We start from the raw sequence: 21,152 nt of genomic DNA, 5'->3' as shown, positions 1-21,152 counted from the left end.
ACAGACTCAATCTGGCTTGTTGGGGCTCAAGGAGGCGCATCTGATGCCCATCAGCTGGTGGTGTATATTGGAGGCTCTGGGACTGAGTGGAGTTGGGGGGTTGTTTTGTTCCTCTGGTTGCCCTGGCTTGGAGTTCCCTTTGTTAAAGATGAGTTCTTTGAGTAAGTCTGGCAGCCACCCTGGACCTAGTTCCCTTCCTATCCCTTGCCTCTGTTGGGCAAGCCTGGCTGGACTGCTGTTGCCCGGCGGCGGACTCTGCCCCTTTCCATCCCTCGCTGCTGATGGGTTGTGCCCTGTAACCCACCCAGGTGCCCCACAACCTGCTCAGGCCCCTGTGTTCCTGCCTGAGAGGTCCAGGCCCTGCCTAGGAGTTATGCGACCTGCCCAGAGGTCTCTGTCCCTACCTATCTCTCGTTGTTGATGGGTTGTGCCCTGCAACCTACCCAGGTTCCCTGTGACCTGCTCAGGCCCCTGTGTTCCTGCCTAGGAGGTCTGGGCCCTGCCTAGGAGTTATGCAGCCCGCCCAGAGGTCTCTTCCCTTACCTATCCCTCCCACCTTGCCTGAACTCCGGGATCCTTCTTTCCTGAACTCTAAGACTCTCCTGGAACCCCAGAATCACCTTGAACATCACGTCCCTCATGCACACCATGGTCTCCACATCTTGTCTATCATTTAGTTGTTCCTGTCCTGCCCCTAGTACTTCAGTGCCTGCATCCTGTCCCCCTATGACACTGGGAAGGATTCAGACCCGAGGAAAGGTGCTTGTTGCCTGAAGGAGGCCTCTTGGATCTGGCTCTCATCCATGATTACCAATACTGCCTCTCTGAGCAGCCAGGGCCATCAGGAGTTGGCCATAGGGAAGGGCGTCCTGTTACGAGACACTTCTAACCATGTCAACTTCTGGGATTTAGATGTTCAAACTCTCTGGAGTATGGATGGCTGGTGCAGCCCCTTTAAGGGTTCAGGAGTGTCTTGCTAATTGACAGTCATGTTTTGGGTGCCAAGAATTGTTTAAAGAACACCTGAACTGAGGTTCTGCGCTCAATCATAAGCCTTACTAGTGGTATTATCTAGTGCTTGTTTTGTGCTTAGTTCTTGATCCAGTTTGATACTGTGTCTCAATCTTTGCTTCAGATAAACTAACATTTGGGTCCAAGCTACCCTCATCAAGGACTCTTTTCACAGGTACCTCCCCTGTCGATAAGGATAATTTAAATATCTCTGCTTGGGGCCTGGCAATTTCTGCACTTCCCTCCTATGTGGTCAAAGGAACACCTTGTCAGGGCCTGGGGATTTATCCACCTTAATTTGCCTCAGGGTAGCAAGCACCTCCTCCTCTGTAATGTACAGGGTCCATGAAGTTGCCGCTGCTTCGCCTCACTTCTATAGACTCTGTGTCCATCTCCTGAATAAATACAGATACAAAGAATGAAAGCAACACATGCAAAATGCTGGTGTCATGTTTGCAAAGAATGAATTTAAGATCTCTCCCATCTGCTTTGGATCCAGATGTGGATTGCCATTCTGCCTTCCAGAGGACCAATTTTGTCCCTAGCAATCCTTTTGCTCTTAACTTACCCATAGAATCTCTTAGGATTCTCCTTCACCTTGTCTACTAGAGCAACTTAATGCCTTCTTTTAGTCTTCCTGATTTATCTCTTGAGTGTTCCCTTGCATTTCTTATACTCCATAAGCACCACATTTATTCCTACCTGCCTATATCTGCTATGCACCTCCTTTTTCTCTCTTAACCAGGGCCTCAATATCTCTTGAAAACCAAGGTTTCCTAGATTTGTTATCCTTACCTTTTATTCTGACAGGCACATATAAGCTTTGTACTCTCAAAATTTCACATTTGAAGTCCTCTCACTTACTGAGTACACCTTTGCCAAAAGATAATCTGTCCCAATCCACACTTGCCAGATCATTTCTGATACCATCAAAATTGGCCTTTCTCCAATTTAGTATCTTAACCCACAGACCAGACCTATCTTTCTTGCACATTTACTTTGAAACTGATGGCATTGTTGTCACAAACTTTCATCACCAGCCCTGTCTCATTCCCTAATATCAGATTCAGTATCGCACACTCTCTCACTGGGACTTCTACGTACTGATGAAGGAAACTTTCCTGAACACATTTGACAAACTCTGATCCCATCTAGTCCTTTTACAGTATGGGAGTCCCAGTGAATATGTGGAAAATTAAAATTACCTAATATAACAACCTCATGCTTCTTGCAATCTCTTTACAAATTTGTTTGTAAATGTTTTGTAATAATCGAGTAACAGCACAAGTTTCTGAAGCCAGCCCAGTGGAGTAACTGCTAGGGCCACTAGTTTAGTTCTCTGGTAACCCAGGTTCAATCCTGACCTCGGGCTGTCTGTCTATAATTTGCACATGCTCCCAGTGTCAAATTGGTTTGTCTTCCACAACAGAAAGATGTGCAGGTTGCTAGGTTCATTAACCTTGTGTGTGGATGAAGGATTATGTAGAGAATAAAATGGATTTCTTAGATTAAGGCAGGATTAGTGTAAAAGTAGAAGGTTGAAGGTCAGTATGGGCTCAGTGTCACAAGATTGTAGGGAGCAGGGTAATCAGGGTTTCAATCAGGGTGGAAGGACATTTCCCATTTTACCACAAGAGATTTCCTCCCCTTTATTCCCCATGCCAAGTGCATTCTATCAGTGTAAAGGGATCACCTGCTGAAGCTTCATTCCAATGTTTCCAACAAGACAGAGTGGTCCCATTACCAATGGCAAGGTAAACAAACCACGAGCTGAGAGTGAGTCTTCCAGCAATTGAGAAGTGCTCCTGTATTCTGTGAGTTTGAGCTTGTTTGTATTTGATCCTTTAGCTGGAACTGAATGAGGCTGCAGGAGAGAATACGGACAATATTTGGGGTATGACAGACACAAGTGGAGCATGAACGGTCAGAATTTAATTTTTGGGCGCCACGGTAATGTGGTAGTTGGCGTGATGCATTGGGTGTTGGGGAGTTCGGAGTTCAATTCTGGCACCGCCTGTAGGGAGTTGAATGTGTGAGGTTTCTCCTGGTGCTCCAGGTTCCTCTCACTGTCCAAAGATGCACTGGGCAAGTTAATTGGTCATTGTGAATTGTCTTGTGATTAGGATAGGGTTGATTGGGATTGTTGGGGGTGACTGGGGTGGTGTGGCTCAAATGGCTGGAAGGGCTGACTCTAAATAAATAGATAAATATCTGGAGAGTCTAAAGCCAGAGAGTTATAGTTACACTGCAGGAAACAGGCCATTGGGCACCTTATCTGTCCAGGTCCAGATCAGTTTCCATTCCAGTCAGTTTGACCCTTGCCACAGCAGCGATGATCCACCACACACAGCTCTCTGGTTGAAGTGTCTACTGGCAGAGTGAAGGTCTGTCTTTTATCATTCACTTTACCTCGGCCTCAAATTCAGCTTTGGGGAGATAATGCAGGAGGACAGGACCTGCCGAGGAGAGGCACCGGTCGCAGAGACCAACAGATAAGCTGCAGGTTCTTCCACATTCTCAAGCTCATTGAGGTGAAGCTGCTTCATCTATCATCTGATCTCATTCATTACCACGTCAGCTTTCTCCCTGAACTCTGTTAACTCTGATCCGCTACATGTACAACGGGCACAGCACCCACGTTTTAAGTGAACCATCCCGACTATGAGGCCACTGAGCTCCGGTGTCCCTTCTTGGCTAAACTCTGTATGGTGACATAACAGAGTCTGCAGCTGCTGGAAATCTTGAGCAACATGCACAGAATGCGGGAGGAACTCAGCAGGTCAGGCAGCCTCCATGGAGAGAAATGAACAGTCGACATTTGGGCTACTGACTGTTCTCCAATACTATTGTTAGGAAGGAACTTCCAGGATCTTGGTATTATTGTGGTGAAGGTTAGGCTTATAATTCCAAGTCCTTCAAATCTGAGACAGGACACTGTTGGGTGGAGCTTGGTATTAGTGCAGCCAAGTTGGTCTTACTATCTGTTGGTGGATGTGTAGCCAAGGCAGACATTCTGAGCTGCATTGTTGAAAATAAAGTACTAGACCTCCAAATAAGTGTCACAAACTCCATTGTAAAAAATTTCCTGAGATTTCCGATGTAAAAATACTTACACATGATATTTTGCTTAAACTCCTATAAACTTCCTTGCAATTGACTTCCACTGTAAGTTGTTTGACCTGCTTGTCATGACTGCAATACTGTATGTGTTGTGTTGTTGCTGTGCAATGGAGTGAGGTAACTATAGACCCATGATGACATACTGCAGTCTCACACCAGCATTAACATGCCATGTTGATGTTGTGTAGTTTTTGCCTGCCTGTTCTTGCTCAGTAAAGGATGTGTTAGTTTGACATGTCTTTTGAGACTATCTAGAAGACTCTTAAGTGTTTGCCTTTTGATTCTTCTTGTCTAATGCCACAGTTTTCTTGTCTCACAACTGAACTGGACTCTGCATGGAAACCGATCTAACTTGCTGTAGAAACTGCAAGATCTAATATGTCCATTTAACAATAGTTTTTAAATAGTTATGCAACAAGATAGGAATGATGCACAAGTTAAAGTTCTGCATTGTAGTAAGGCTAATATTGATGGCATTGGATCAGAACTCGCAAAGCTTTATTGTGTGAGGTTGCTAGCAGGTAAAGGGACAGCTGGCAAGTGAGAGGCTTTTAAAAGGAGAGTTCATTAGACCGTAAGACAATAGACAATAGACAGTAGGTGCAGGAGAAGGCCATTTGGCCCTTCTAGCCAGCACCGCCATTCACTGTGATCATGGCTGATCATATACAATCAGTACCCCGTTTCTGCCCTCTCCCCATATCCCTTGACCCCGCTATCTATAAGAGCTCTATCTATCCATAAGACGTAGGAGCAGAGTTAGGCTATTTGGCCCATCAAGTGTCCTCTGCCATTCCATCATGCCTGATTTATTATCTCTTTCAATCTCATTCTCCTGCCTTCTCCCCTTACCTTTGATACCCTTACTAATCAAGAATCTCTCAACCTATGTTTTAAATGTGCTCAATGACTTGGCCTCTACTGTCAACTGAGGCAATAAATTCCACAGATCACCACCCTCTGGTGTTACATACCCCTAGGGTTCATTTTTTTTGGTGAACTGTCACTTTAAAATGCCAAGAGAATTAAACAGATTTTTGGACACTGTTTGAGCTGTTCCAGAGAAAGGGAGAGAGAGGGAGAGGGAGAGGGAGAGGGAGAGGGAGAGAGAGAGAGAGAGAGAGAGAGAGAGAGAGAGAGAGAGAGAGAGAGAGAGAGAGAGAGAGAGAGAGAGAGAGAGAGAGAGAGAGAGAGAGAGAGAGAGAGAGAGAGAGAGAGGTGAAGTTATTTAATGGACAATGAATGTTTATGGTTTCTCGTGGCTTGTTTTGAATATACAAGGACACACAGACACACACAGTTAGAGTCAAGATGGATTCCGTCAATGGAAGACACCAGTGAGTTGGTCACTGGTTTAAACTTTCAGTAGCCCAAAAGGGGTGATTTGAGATTGATCCAGAGTATTGATAAATGACTCTCACAAGTGCTGCAACTAAGAGGAGTTTGCAGAAGAGAAAAGAGGAAGGTTTGAAACAGAAGAAACCTAATGACAAAGAGATCACTGTTTGGACTTTCTCCCTAAGTAGCCCGTGAGGGTGAGTTTGTTTCCGTTCGAATACGAAAGTGTGATTGTCGTGTAGTTAATCCACAGGAATGGGTTCTCTGGTGAGGGGAGAACCTTTGTGAATACCACGTGTGTGTTTACCCTTTGTCTGGGTGTGGTAGTTCACTGAAGAAAGGCACCCCTGTGGCAAATCACTGTTAAGTTATTTCGTATGTCATGGAGCTGGATAAGTGTCTATCACGTTGTGTGTGTTTGGGGTAACCTTGTGGAATCTACCGGTGTGTCGACCCTTGCCTGGGTGGTGGTTCCCTTGAAGATTGTCCCCTTTGTGATAAGCTACTATTGGTGATAATCTATACGTGGATTCTGTTTGAGTACCCTGTGGCCACCACTTTGAGATGTCCTGTAGCTGAATCCGGGTGTGGTACCACTTGTGTTGAAAGGATATTTGTTGAAGATCACTGCTGGTGATACTTCGTGTGTGGAGTGGAACAACTTCGGAGATAAAGCCTACTGTTATTGTTATTTTGTATTGCTGTCGTGGAATCTGTGGACCACCGACGTAATTGCTTTCTCACAACACTCGCCTTTGGATTACAAATATCTCGCATTAATTAACCTGAGGATTGAACTGAATTTTCTTACATACCATCGTAAGACTGTATCACTTACCACCTAAGCTTGAAGAAGTTTTGGGGATTTATATATTTACACCTATATAGGCCTAACACCTAACTCTTGATTTAGCTGGTTTAAGTTACTGTATTACATAGTTACTAATAAAATAGTGTTTTGTTAACAGCAAAACCAGACTCCAGGTGTCTTCTATTGCTGCTGATACTTCTACAGGATTGCCTGTACGTGACACTGTAAAGAAATACCACTTTATCTCTACTTTAAAGGTACCTCCTTCTATTTTGAGGCTGTGTCCTCTGGTCTTGGACTCCCCCACTGTAAGAATTGATTGTGGACTTCAGGAAGAGTAAATCAAAGGAACATATACAAGTCCTCATCTAGGGATCAGCAGTGGAAAGGGGGAGCAGTTTCAGGTTTCTGGGTGTCAACATCTGAGGAGCTGTCCTGGGCCCAACATATTGCTGCAGTTACAAAGATCATGGCGATATTTCATTAGGAGTTTGAGGAGAATTGGTATGCCACCATAGGCACTCACAGTTTCTGTAGATGTACTGTGGAAAGCATTCTAACTGGTTGCTTCACCATCTGGTATGGAGGGGCCTCTGTACAGGACTGGGAAAAGCTGTAGGAAGTTGTAATTTCAGCCAGTTCCATCATGAGCACTAGTTCCCAACATCAAAGACACCTTCAAAAGGCAATGCCTTAAAATATCAGCATCTATCATTAAGGACCCCAATCACCCAGGACATGCCCTCTCTCATTGCTACCATAAAGAAGGAGGTACAGGAGCCTGAAGGCAAACACTCCACATTCCAGGAACAGCTTCTTCCCGTCTGCCATCCGATTTCTGAAGGACATTGATCCCATGAACACTTCCTTAGTCTCTTTTTCTGTCTCTTCTTCCACTCCTTATTTAATTTATTTTTTATATATATGCTTTATTATAATTTATAGCTTTTATGTATTGCTATGTACTGCTGCTGCAAAACAACACATTTCACAACGTATGCCAGTGATATTAAACCTGATTCTGATTCTGACACGTCCTCTCCACGTCCACTCTAACTAGGCCTTTCAATAGTCGGTAGGTTTCAGTGAGTTCTCCTCTCACTCTAAACTCCAGAAAGTAAAGGCCCAGAGCCATCCAACACTCATCATACATTAACCCTTTAATTCCTGAGATAATGCTCGTGGACCTCCTATGAACCCTCTCTAAAACCAACATATCTTTTCACAGATAATGGATCAAAAACTGCTTACAATACACCAAGTGCAGTCTAACCAATGCCTTGGCAGTACATCCTTGCTTTTATATTCTAGTCCTCTCGAAGTTAGTGCTAACATTGCATTTGCCTTCCTCACCACCAACTCAACCTGTAAAGTAACCTTAATGAAATCCTGCATGATGGCTCCCAAGTGCCTTTGCAACTCTGATTTCTGAATTTTCTCCCCTTCCACCTATTTTTGTATTACTCCCAAACATGGCCATAAACCTATCAAATCCCAATCCAAATCATCGACATATAACATGAAAAGAATCAGTCCCCACACAGACCCTGTGGAACACCACTAGTCACTGGCAGCCAACTAGAAAAGGCCCCTTTTATTCCCACTCTTTGCCTCCTGCCAGTCAGCCAGTTTCTATCCATGCTAGTTCAGGGACAGCATTTTCCTGTTTGAGTGAAGACCAAATCTTGCCAGATTAGAGGACCTTGGTTCATGAAAGGATTTGATTCCAAAAAGGAGGTGTATATCAGGTACAGGCAGCTGAGATCAAGCAGATCTGTTGGGATGTAGGAGTATACTTACAGGGGAAATTAGCAGGGCAAAAGAAGATAGAAACATAGAAAACCTACAGCACAATACAGGGCCCTTCAGCCCACAAAGTTGTGCCGAACATATCCCTACCTTAGAAATTACTAGGCTTACCCAGAGCCCTCTATTTTTCGAAGTGCCACATACCTATCCAATAGTCTCTTAAAAGACCCTATCGTATCTGCCTCCACCACCTTTGCCGGCAGCCCATTCCAAGCACTCACCACTCTCTGCAAAAAAAACTTACCCCTGACATCTCCTCTGTACCTACTCCCCAGCACGATAAACCTGTGTCCTCTTGTGGCAATCATTTCAGCCCTGGGCAAAAGCCTTTGACTATCCACATGATCAATGCCTCTCATCCTCTGTTGCTCCAAGGAGAAAAGGCCAAGTTCACTCAACCTGTTCCCCAATCCAGGCAACATCCTTGTAAATCTCCTCTGCACCTTTTCTATGGCTTCCACATCCTTCCTGCAGTGAGGTGATCAGAATTGAGCACAGTACTCCAAGTGGGGTCTGACCAGAGTCCTATATAGCTGCAACATTACCTCTCGGCTCTTAAATTCAATCCCACGATTGATGAAGGCCAATGCACCGTATGCTTTCTTAACCACAGAGTCAACCTGCACAGCTGCTTTGAGCGTCCTATGGACTTGGACCCCAAGATCCCTCTGATCCTCCACACTACCATTAATACTATATTCTGCCATCATATTTGACCTACCAAAATGAACCACTTCACACTTATCTGCGTTGAACTCCATCTGCCACTTCTCAACCCAGATTTGCATCCTGTCAATGTCCCGCTGTAAGCTCTGACAGCCCTCCACACTATCCACAACACCTCCAACCTTTGTGTCATCAGCAAACTTACTAACCCTTCCCTCCACTTCCTCATCCAAGTCATTTATAAAAATCACGAAGAGTAAAGGTCCCAGAACAGATTCCTGAGGCACTCCACTGGTCACTGACCTCCATACAGAATATGACCCATCTACAACCAGTCTTTGCCTTCTGTGGGCAAGCCAGTTCTGGATCAACAAAGCAATGTCTCCTTGGATCCCATGCCTCCTTACTTTCTCAATAAGCCTTGCATGGGGTACCTTGTCAAATGCCTTGCTGAAATCCATATACACTACATCTACTGCTGTACCTTCATCAATGTGTTTAGTCACATCCTCAAAAAATTCAGTCAGGCTTGTAAGGCACGACCTGCCCTTGACAAAGCCATGCTGGCTATTCCTAATCATATTATACCTCTCCAAATGTTCATAAATCCTGACTCTCAGGATCTTCTCCATCAACTTACCAACCACTGAAGTAAGACTCACTGGTCTATAATTTCCTGGGCTATCTCTACTCCCTTTCTTGAATAAAGGAACAACATCCACAACACTCCATTCCTCCGTAACCTCTCCCATCCCCATTGATGCAAATATCATCGCCAGAGGTTCAGCGATCTCCTCCTTCGCCTCCCACAGTAGCAGGGGTTACATCTCATCCAGTCCTGGCGACTTCTCCAACTTGATGCTTTTCAAAAGCTCCAGCACATCCTCCTCCTTAATATCTACATGCTCAAGCTTTTCAGCCCACTGCAAGTCATCACTACAGTCGCCAAGATCCTTTTCCATAGTGAATTCTTAAGTAAAGTATTCATTAGGTACCTCTATTATTTCCTCTGTTTCCATGCACACTTTCCCACTGTCACACTTGATAGGTTGTATTCTTTCACGTCTTATCCTCTTGCTCTTCACATACTTGTAGAATGTCTGGGGTTTACCTTGATCCTGCCAGCCAAGGCCTTCTCATGGCCCCTTCTGGCTCTCCTAATTTCCTTCTTAAGCTCCTTCCCATTAGCCTTATAATCTTCTAGATCTCCAACATTACCTAGCTCTCTGAACCTTTTGTATGCTTTTCTTCTTGACTAGATTTGTACACCATGGTTCCTGTACCCTAACATAACTTCCCTGTCTCATTGAAATGTACCTATGCAGAACTCCACACAAATACCGCCTGAACATTTGACACATTTCTTCCGTACTTTTCCTTGAGAACATCTGCTCCCAATTTAAGCTTCCAATTTCCTGCCGCATAGCCTCATAAGTCCACTTACTCCAATTAAACGCTTTTCTAACTTGTCTGTTCCTATCTCTCTCCAATGCTATTGTAAAGGAGATAGAATTATGATCACTGTCTCCAAAATGCTCTGCCACTGAGAGATCTGACAGCTGACCAGGTTCTTTCCCAATAGTAATTTCCCAAGGTTGATAGGGTCATAAAGACACCTTTTGGCACATTGGCCTTCATGAATCAAAGTACTTTAAGGAGTATTCTAGAAGTATTCTAAAGGAAAGATGACACAACCATGGCTAACAAGAGAAGTTAAAGCCAATATAGAAGCCTAAGAGAGGGCATATAATGGAACAAAATTTAGTGGGAAATTAGAGGATTGGAAAGCTTTTAAAAACCAACAGAAGGCAACTAAAAAGTCATTAAGAAGGTAAAGGTGGAATATGAAAGTAAGCTAGCCAATAATATTAAAGAGGATACCAAAAGTTTCTTCAGATGCATCAAGTGTAAATGAGAGGTGAGAGTGGATATTGAACTGCTAGAAAACAGTGCTGGAGAGGTAGTAATGGGAACAATGAAATAGCGGATGAACTGAGTAAATATTTTGCATCAGTCATCACTGTGGAAGACACTAGCAGTATGGTGAACATTCCAGGTGTCAGGGGGCATGAAGTGTGTGATGTTACCATAACTGGAGAGAAGGTTCTTAGGGAAATTGAAAGGCCTGAAGTAGATAAGTCACCTGGACCAGATGGTATACACCTCAGGGATCTGAAAGAGGTGGCTGAAGAGGTTGTGGAGGCATTAGTAATAATCTTTCAAGAAGAACCAGATTCTGGAATGGTTCCAAAAGACTGGAAAATTGCAAATGGCACACCACTCTTCAAGAAGGGAGAGAGGCAGAAGAAAGGAAATTATAGGCCAGTTAGTCTGACCTCAGTACGTGGGAAGATGTTGGAGTCAATTATTAAAGATGAGGTCTCAGGGTACTTGAAGCCACATGATAAAATAGGCCATAGTCAGCATGGTTTCCTCAAAGAAAAATCTTGCCTGACAAATCTGCTGGAATTCTTTGAAGAAGTAACAAGCAGGATAGATGATGGAGAATTGGTTGCTGCTGTGTACTTGGATTGTCAGAGGCCTTTGACAAGGTGCCATGCATGAGGCTGCTTAACAAGCTATGAACCCATGGTATTACAGGAAAGATTTTAACATGGATAATGCAGTGGCTGATTGACCGGAAGTGAAAAGAGGGAATAAAGGGAGCCTTTTCTGGCTGGCTGCCAGTGACTAGTGGTGTTCCACAAGGGTCTGTGTTGGAACCAGTTCTTTTTACATTATATGTCAATGATTTGGATGGTGGATTTGATGGCTTTGTTGCAAAGTTTGCAGAGATATGAGGATAGGTGGAAGGACAGGTAGTTTTGTGGAAGTAGAGAGGTTACAGAAGGACTTAGACAGATTAGGAGAATGGGCAAAGAAATGGCAGATGGAATCAAGTGTTAGGGTAAGAAATGAAAGTGTTGACTATTTTCTAAATGGAGAGAAAATACAAACACTGAGGTGCAAAGGGACTTTGGAGTCCTTGTGCAGGATTCCCTGGAGGTTAATTTGCAGGTTGAGTCTGTGGTGAGGAAGGCAAATGTACTGTTAGTGTTCATTTCAAGAGGACTAGAATATATAAGCAAGGATGTAATGTTATGACTTTATAAAGCACTGGTGAGGCCTCACGGAGTATTGTGAGCAGGTTTCGGCCCCTTATCATAGAAAGGATGTGCTGAAACTGGAGAGGCTTCAAAGGAGACTCACGAGAATGATTCCAAGATTGAATGGCTTGTCATATGAAGAGCATCTGATGGCTCTGGGCTTGTATTCACTAGAATTCAGAAGCATGAGCGGTGATCTCATTGAAATCTATTGAACGGTGAAAGGCGTTGATAGAGTGGATGTGAAGAGAATGTTTCCTATGCTGAGAGAGTCTAAGACCAGAGGACACACCCTCAGAACAGAGGGGTGTCCTTTTAGAATGGGGATGAAGAGGAATTTCTTTAACCAGAGGGTAGTGAGTCTGTGGAACTCTTTGCCACAGGCAGCTGTGGAGGACAAGTCTTTATGTATATTGAAGTCAGATTTTGATAGATTCTGACTGCTCACCCTACCATTATGAATGTTACAGTCTTGATCCGAGACGTCCCTGACCTTAGTACCTGGGACATATCATCCAGGAGTCTCATTCTGGTCCACAGAACCTCCTGTGGTTCCCTTAACCAATGAATCACCTATCAATATTGCTTGTCTCCTCTACCCCTTTCCTTCTGAGTTACAGAGGCAGACTCAGTGCCAGAGACCTGACTGCTGTGGCTTTCCCCTGCTGGTCATTCCCAACACCTCCCTCCCTTCAACAATACACAAAGTGATGCATTTGTTATTGAGGGGAATTGTATGGTCACTCAGTTACTTAAGTCCTGCACCTTAGGTGTAACTACATCCCTGTATCGCGTGTCAATCAGCCTCTCAGCCTCCCGTTGCTTAACACAATGTATAAGAATCTTCACCTGGATGCACTTCTTACAGTTGTAGTCATTAGGGACATTGGAGGTCTCCCTGTTTTCCCACATCCCGCATTCCACTATCCTGCCTGGCATCCCCACTGCTCTAACTGTGCAATAAAAAAGAAGAAATGAAGGTAGCTTGTGGTGCAAAACATCACTCTCTGGATAATGTTATATGACATGTTGTACCTGTCTTCATCAGGCGAGGCATTGATAATAAAAGTCAGGAGTCATGTTGAAGCTGCCTAAAGCATTAGTCTGGCCGCAGCTGGAGTACTGAGTGCCTTTTCGGTTGCCACATTAGCAGAATGATGTGGAGGCTTTGGAGACAGGGCAGAAGAGGTACAGCAGGATGCTGTCTAGACTAGTGGGTTTGGGCTGCAAAGAGAGTCTGGACTGTTATGATACCAGCCCCCTCCTTTGTGAGAATCGCCAGAGCCCTAGTGAAGGGGGGGTCAATGATCCAAGAGAAGAGAGAGATACGTGCGGTGTCCCTCGTTTCACGGCGAGGCAAAGCTGGCGACTGTGGTCATTGTCTCGTGGAGACACCTTTGTGAATTGGGATCTGTACTACGTGTATACTCTCAGGGCAACGTGGGTGGAGAGATGGAGAGAGATTGCATCATCCCAACCTGATTGACATCTGAGATCCCGTGAGTTCAGTTAAAAGAGGGGTTGTAAAGACGCACCAGAAGACACGCTAGAAATCCTGCGACAACGTTTAATAGCGACAGCCGGTGGGGGGGTTCGTGTGCGTCTTTTCCTTGCCTGGGATTGGCGACCTCACCACGAAAGAACGGCTTTAGCTACTGGAGAGGCCACAAGTGACCGGCCACCCTCCAACGAGACTCTGACGGATCAAACTCCTAAAGGTTGGAAAAAACCCACCGGGTAACTGTTTCATTCAATCTCTATTTCTCTCTCTCTAACAAAAGTGCACCACCGCGACCCCCCAGAAGATGGCAGCTGGTGGAACTGCAGTGAACGCAAGAGACTTTTAGATATACAGCGGACAATATATACCTTACCCCTAGACAACGATAGAGCTTATTTCTTATTGATTATTACTATACCTGCGCTTTAGATTGAGTATTGACGACATATGTTATCTGAATGTTTGTATTAACCTTACTTTTGTGCCCCTTTATAAATAAAAATGTTTGAAAATGGTACCATCAGACTTCAGTGGACCTCTCTATCTTTGCTGGTAAGTGATCCAGTTACGGGATACGTAACAACGTGGGGCCTCGTCTCGAGATTTGAAACCAAATTGGGAGGGCAGTGAATTGGGTTTGTAAGTCAAAAAATTTGGATCTGGTACGTGGGTAGCCAGACGGGAAACCAGCAAAGATGGACGTGGATGAATTTATGAAAAACCCAACTGTGGAGGCGCTAGAGGCGGCCACCAAATCAGACTTGTTAAATTTGGCGAAGGGATTGGACCTCGCAGAAGTGAGGTCGTCCATGAAAAAGCGGGAGGTGCGAGGGGCCATAACTCAGTATTACATTGGGAAGAAAGTGTTCGAAGCTGAGGTCTTGGAGAATATCCCTGAAAAAGTACCAGCGAGTGGGATGGATCAGCTAGAGTTGGAGAAATTAAGGTTGGAACATGAATTTAAAATGAAGCAGCTGGAAGCGGCTGAGAGAGAGAAAGAACAGGCTGAGAGAGAGAAAGAACGGGAGCAGGAGCTCCAACTAAAGGGGTTAGAGGTGGAAAAAGAGCAGGACCAAGCTGAAAAGCAAAGACAGCATGAAATTCAGCTAAAAGAGCTAGAAGTAGCCGAGAACGAGAGGGAACGAGCCAAGAACGAGAGGGAACGAGCCGAGAACGAGCCGAAAAGCAAAGAGAGTATGAGGAGAGACGAGAACAGAGGGAACATGACTTGGAGATGGAGAAGTTAAAGAAAGAGCGAAGAGATCTAGGGTTAGAACGAGAGGAGAGGTTTAATGTTAGTCGGGAGTTGAGGGTAGTACCTCCATTTGAAGAGTCGGATGTTGATAGTTATTTCTTGCTTTTTGAAAAGGTGGCAGTAAATCAAAAGTGGCCCAAAGAGCAGTGGGTGGCGTTGTTACAAAGTGTGTTAAAGGGGAAGGCACAACGAGCATATGCAGCATTGGCCGTCGAGGAAGGAGAAGCGGAGAATTATGCCAAAGTAAAGGAGGCCATTCTCCGGAGTTACGAGCTAGTACCTGAAGCTTATAGACAAAGGTTCAGAAATTTACGAAAAGGGTGGAATCAAACGTATACCGAGCTAGCCTATGAAAAGGGTGTGCTCTTGGACCGTTGGTGCACTGCGGAACAGGTGGACGGGGATTATGGGCATATCAGGGAGTTATTTTTGATTGAGGAATTAAAAGGGTGTGTTCCGGAGGAGATCCGGATGTATTTGAATGAGAAGCCGAATAAGTCCATCTCGGAAATTGCTAGGTTCGCAGATGAGTATGCCCTAACCCACAGGACAAAGTTTTCCTCGCCAAAAGGTTACCCGAGAGACCGTGGGAACGACTGAGGAAGTCCGCCGGCTGAGGCAGAGGTCCTGCTGGGAGCTAGTGGTAAGGTTGAGGGGGAAAGGCCAGGCAGCCCGAGATTTCCAGGCTTGACCTGTTTTAATTGTGGGAAGGGAGGACATATTGCCTCTAGGTGCTTTGCTCCGAGAAAGGAGCCAGAAAAAGGGAAAGCAGCGGTCCCTATCGGGTGTGCCGTGGTAATCAGTAAATCGATGAGAGAGCCCCGGGTAGACAGAGTACGAGAGGGGTCAGAGACTTGGCTGTCACCCGGAACCGTATCTGTGAAGGGGGGAGACCCACCCGTTCCCGTCCGAATCTGGCGAGACACCGGGGCGGAGCTGTCGTTGATCCGCCGTGAGATACTAGATTTCGGTCGGAGAAGGGGAATGGTTGCCGTGAAGGGGATAGGTACAAGAATAGAAATGGTGCCCCTACATCAGGTAATTATGGATTGTGAGCTAGTATCGGGACCAGTCGAAATAGGGGTGCCATCAGAATTCCCGAGAACTGACGCGGACGTCCTCCTCGGAAATGATTTAGCCGGGGGACAGGTTTGGACAAGGGTGACACGGCCCAAACAGCCTGTGAGGATTGCAGCCCCACCCCTCGCATCTCCAGTCTGTACCACAGGCGCGAGCATTCGCAGCCTGTCGAGAAAGGCAGCTGAGAAAGTGAGCAGTTTAAATCTGGCCAGTATTGATTTGGCCGAGACGATCCTACCGACCCTGTACCACGAGGGTTCTGAGGGTGGTAAACCGAAGAGTAGTAAAGTGAAAGGGGTTAAGGGAGAGGAGCTAGGTCTGCCCTTAGTGAAGAGAAAGGTCCTAGAGGTAGGAAATAAAGATGAGAAATGGAAAAAGCTGTTAAAAGGTCCAGAGTTGGACATGGATGATCTGTCGGGGGTGGCAGCCCTGTTTGAAGAAGTTGAGAGTTGTCAAGGTGTTCCCGATAATGAGATGAAGGCAGTCCTAGATGAAAAGGATGCCATTACCTTGGAGAGGTCTGCTGGGTTGGCAGACGAGGTTGTTTCAGCCCACGGGGTTGAGTTTATTCCGGAAGGGAGTTGCCCAGAGAGTAACTGGGAGGATCAGGGGAATTTAGAATTTGAAAAGGGTACGGGTATTGAAAGCCTGGAAGAGGCAGATGTCCCGTTTGAGTGTGTCCAAGATGTGGATGCACGTGGTACTGAACCTAGTAATGGAGCTCAGAAAAAGTCTGAGGCATTTGATTCAGTTGAAAAGGAATGCAGTCCTTGTGGGTCAGATGGACTGGGTTCAGTGAAGACAAGGTTAACCCTGGTAATTGGGGGAAGGGAGGGTTCCCAGGTGTTGGTACACGAAGGTGTTGGTGAACCTTAAAGTGGAACTCGACCATGGGGGGATAAACATTATTATTGAAGGGAACGGGAAGTTTGTAGTTCCCAAATCGAATTAAGAAAATTTAAAGTTTAGATTGGTGTCAGAAGAAGCAACCAAGCTAAAGAAACGAGGGCTTGGTAACGCGCTGCCTGCGCATCGATTACAGGTTGATTTGGATGTAAAGGTGCCCCACACACTGTTGTTATTCAAGAGAGCGCTGTGAAAAGACCGAAATTTAAATGCGGCCTGAGGGAAAGGTTCGAACTGAAACCCATCAGCCTGTATGGTCTTGACGAAAGGGTTAGCTACCTGTGTAACATTAAAGATTTGGGTGGAAATTCCCACGATGATTTAAGTTTGGGACACGGTGTTGAGAGAATAACCCTCATGGAACGGAAAGGCGGGAGTACCTCGCCAAATTACCCAGGTCCCCCACATAGGAACTCACCGGAAAAGAGGTGACGGCTAATGGGGGCGCCATTTTTAAATAGAAAAACCGGCTGTACGGGATTTTGACAAAGCATGTGAATAATAAAGACAACCCCCTTGGAACCCTGCCTGTTGAAATCTGATGCTACCAGCCTTTAGTCAGGGACAAGATGTTGCCATATTAAAGGAAGTGCCACTGTAATCGTTAACTGTTTAGACGCTGAAAAATGTATGACGGTACAGCTCTGTAGTTAAAAGAAAAGCTTTTGTACTATGTTAAATCCTAAAACTCTGTAAGATTCTGTACCACTCCGTTTTAACCGCTGGTAAAAACATTTTTAAGAGGGGAGGTGTTATGATCCCAGCCCCCTCCTTTGTGAGAATCGCCAGAGCCCTAGTGAAGGGGGGGGTCAATGACCCAAGAGAAGAGAGAGATACGTGCGGTGTCCCTCGTTTCACGGCGAGGCAAAGCTGGCGACTGTGGTCATTGTCTCGTGGAGACACCTTTATGAATTGGAAACTGTACTATGTGTATACCCTCAGGGCAACGTGGGTGGAGAGATGGAGAGAGATTGCATCATCCCAACCTGATTGACATCTGAGACCCCGTGAGTTCAGATAAAAGAGGGGTTGTAAAGATGGCCCCTCAGACGCACCAGAAGACACGCTAGAAATCCTGCGACAGCGTTTAATAGCGACAGCCGGTGGGGGGGTTCGTGTGCATCTTTTCCTTGCCTGGGATTGGCGACCTCACCACAAAATAACGGCTTTAGCTACAGGAGAGGCCACGAGTGAACGGCCACCCCTCAACAAGACTCCGACGGATCGAACTCCTAAAGGTTGGAAAAAACCCGCCAGGTAACTGTTTCATTCAATCTCTATCTCTCTCTCTAACAAAAGTGCACCACCGCGACCCCCCAGAAGATGGCAGCTGGTGGAACTGCAGTGAACGCAAGAGACTTTTAGATATACAGCGGACAATATATACCTTACCCCTAGACAACGATAGAGCTTATTTCTTATTGATTATTACTATACCTGCGCTTTAGATTGAGTATTGACGACGTATGTTATCTGAATGTTTGTATTAACCTTACTTTTGTGCCCCTTTATAAATAAAAATGTTTGAAAATGGTACCATCAGACTTCAGCGGACCTCTCTATCTTTGCTGGTAAGTGATCCAGTTACGGGATACGTAACAGGACAAACCTGTGCTGTTTTCCCTGCAGAGTCAGAGACCTGTTAGAAGTTTGTAAGTTTATGAGCAGCTTCGGTAGATTAGGCAGATAGAATCTTATTCCAGGAATGGAAATGTCAAATACTCGAGGATGTAGGTTTAAGGTTGGAGGGGGAAGGTAAAGGAGATTGGCAGGGCAAGTATTTTTACGCAGAGAGGTAGATGCCTGGAACAGGCTGACATGAGCAGATACAATAGCAATGTTTAAAAGGCATTTAGACAGACAAATATTCAGGCAGAATATGGGACCTACAGAGGCAAATGGGATTAGTTTAGATGGGATTATGGTCATCAGGGAAGGGTTTGTTCCTGTTCTTTGTCCTATATTCTGTGAATGTGACTGACTATTGCTTCCACTTCTCACACTGACAACTCCTGAAGTTCAATTCTAAGGAATCAGATATTGGAAAGTACAGGATTGTGCAAAGGTCTAGGCACATATATATATAGCTAGGGTGCCTAAGACTTTTACACAGTGCTGTAAATGTGGCTTATGCTCACTCGCCATGAGTATAGAGCATCTACAACCAGAGACAGATCTCTCCCCAGTAGGGAACTGAGCAACAAGGTGGGGGAATGAAGTTGTGCTGCACATCAGGATTGATCCTTTTACACTGAGTTTAAAGAGATTTTAAAGATGAGCTTCATTTGTCACACGCACCTTAGGACATTGAAACATACAGTGAAATGCATTGCCTACGATAATGACCAGCACCGTCCGAGATGTGCTGGGGGCAAGTATTGCCATGCTTCTAGTGCCAACATGGCATGTCCACAACTTCCTAATCCTAACCGTGCCCCTTTGGAATGAGAGAGGAAGCCAGAGCATCCGTAGGAAACCCAAGCAGTCATGGGGAGAGTGTACAAGATCCCTATAGGCGGGAATGGGCATTGTGCCCTGGACTTACAGCTGGAACTGAGAAGTGTTACACTAACAGCTCCTTGCTCCTTGGATACGATTGACTGCAGTGTTTCTAAATACGCAGTGCAGGTTCCTTTCTGGCCTTAGGGCTGTCATAAGACCTGAGCTTAGTTGTGCACAGACCCATCATCATGGTTAGCTGGGTGGCTGCATTAGAACTGATCTCCTTCTTGGATGGTTTGTTCAACATGTTCTACTTTTTCAAAGTTCAAACTGTATTTATTATCAAAGTACACATATGTCACCATTTGCAACACTCAGATTAATTTCCTTGCAGGCATATTCAATAAATCTATAATAGAAAAATAACCATAATAGAATCAATGAAAGACCGCACCAACTTGGGTGTTCACCCAGTATGCAAAAGAGAACAAACTTGGGGAAACAGAAATAAATAAATAAATAAATAAATAAATAAATAAATAGATAATCAATAAATATCGGGAACATGAAATGAAGAGTCCTTGTAAGTGAGTCCATAGGCTATGGGAACATTTCCATGATGGGGCAAATGAAGTTAAGTGAATTTATCCTCTTTGGTCAAGAGCCTGATGGTTGAGTGTTAATGACTGTTCCTGAAGCTGGTGATGTGGGTCTTGAGGCTCCTGTACCTTCTTCCTGATGGCAGCAGTGAGAAGAGAGCATGTCCTGGGTGGTGGGGTCCCTAATGATGGATACTGCTTTCCTGCGACAATGCTTCATGTAGATTTGCTCAGTGGAGGGGAAGGCTTTACCCGTGATGCATCCACTACTTCTGCCATCTCCAAAGGGATCCTGCATATCTTTACCCCACCACCCAATTCTACTCTTTCTGCAGGGATCACTCTCTCTGCGACTCCCTTGTCCACTCGTCCCTACCCACTAAGCTTCCTCCAGCACTTATCCCTGCAAATGGCCTAATTTCTACACCTGCCCTTTCACCTCCTATCTCACCTCCATTCTTGCCCCGAACAGTCCTTCCAGGGGAGGCAAAACTTCACCTGCAGATCGCTGGGGTTGTCTATTGTGTCTGGTGCTCCTGATGTGGCCTCCTCTATATTGGTGAGACCCATCATAAATTGGGGAACTGCTTCGTTGTACAAACCCCATTTCCAGAAAAGTTGGGATATTTTCCAAAATGCAATAAAAACAAAATCTGTGATATGTTAATTCACGTGAACCCTTATTTAACTGACAAAAGAACAAAGAAAAGATTTTCAATAGTTTTACTGACCAACTTAATTGTAATTTGTAAATATACACAAATTTAGATTTTGACGGCTGCAACACACTCAACAAAAGTTGGGACAGAGTTAAAATAAGATTGAAAAGTGCACAGAAAATTCAAGTAACACCGGTTTGGAAGACTCCACATTAAGCAGGCTAATTGGTAGCAGGTAAGGTATCATGACTGGGTATAAAAGTAGCGTCCATCAAAGGCTCAGTCTTTGCAAGCAAGGATGGGTTGTAGCTCGCCCATTTGTGCCAAAATTCATAAGAGAGTTGTAGTCAGTTCAAAAGGAACATTTCCCAATGCAAGATTGCAGAGAATTTAAGTCTTTCAACATCTACAGTACATAATATTGTGAAAAGATTCAGAGAATTCAGGGACATCTCAGTGCGTAAAGGGCAAGGTCGGAAACAACTGTTGAATGCGCGTGATCTTCGAGCCCTCAGGCGGCACTGCCTAAGAAACCGTCATGCTACTGTGACAATTATAGCCACCTGGGCTCGGGAGTACTTTGGAAAACCAGTGTCACTTAACACAGTCTGTCGCTGCATCTAGAAATGCAAGGAGGAAGCCATACATCAACTCGATGCAGAAACACCGGCGAGTTCTCTGGGCCCGAGCTAATCTCAGATGGACCGAAAGACTGTGGAACCGTGTGCTGTGGTCAGATGAGTCCACATTTCAGCTAGTTTTCGGAAAATACGGGCATCGAGTTCTCAGTGCCGAAGATGGAAACGACCATCCTGATTTTTATCAGTGAAAGGTGCCAGCATTTGTGA

This window comes from Hemitrygon akajei, chromosome 14 (genome assembly GCF_048418815.1).
Source record: "Hemitrygon akajei chromosome 14, sHemAka1.3, whole genome shotgun sequence".
Classification (NCBI taxonomy): domain Eukaryota; kingdom Metazoa; phylum Chordata; class Chondrichthyes; order Myliobatiformes; family Dasyatidae; genus Hemitrygon; species Hemitrygon akajei.
This window is presented reverse-complemented; position numbering follows the sequence as displayed.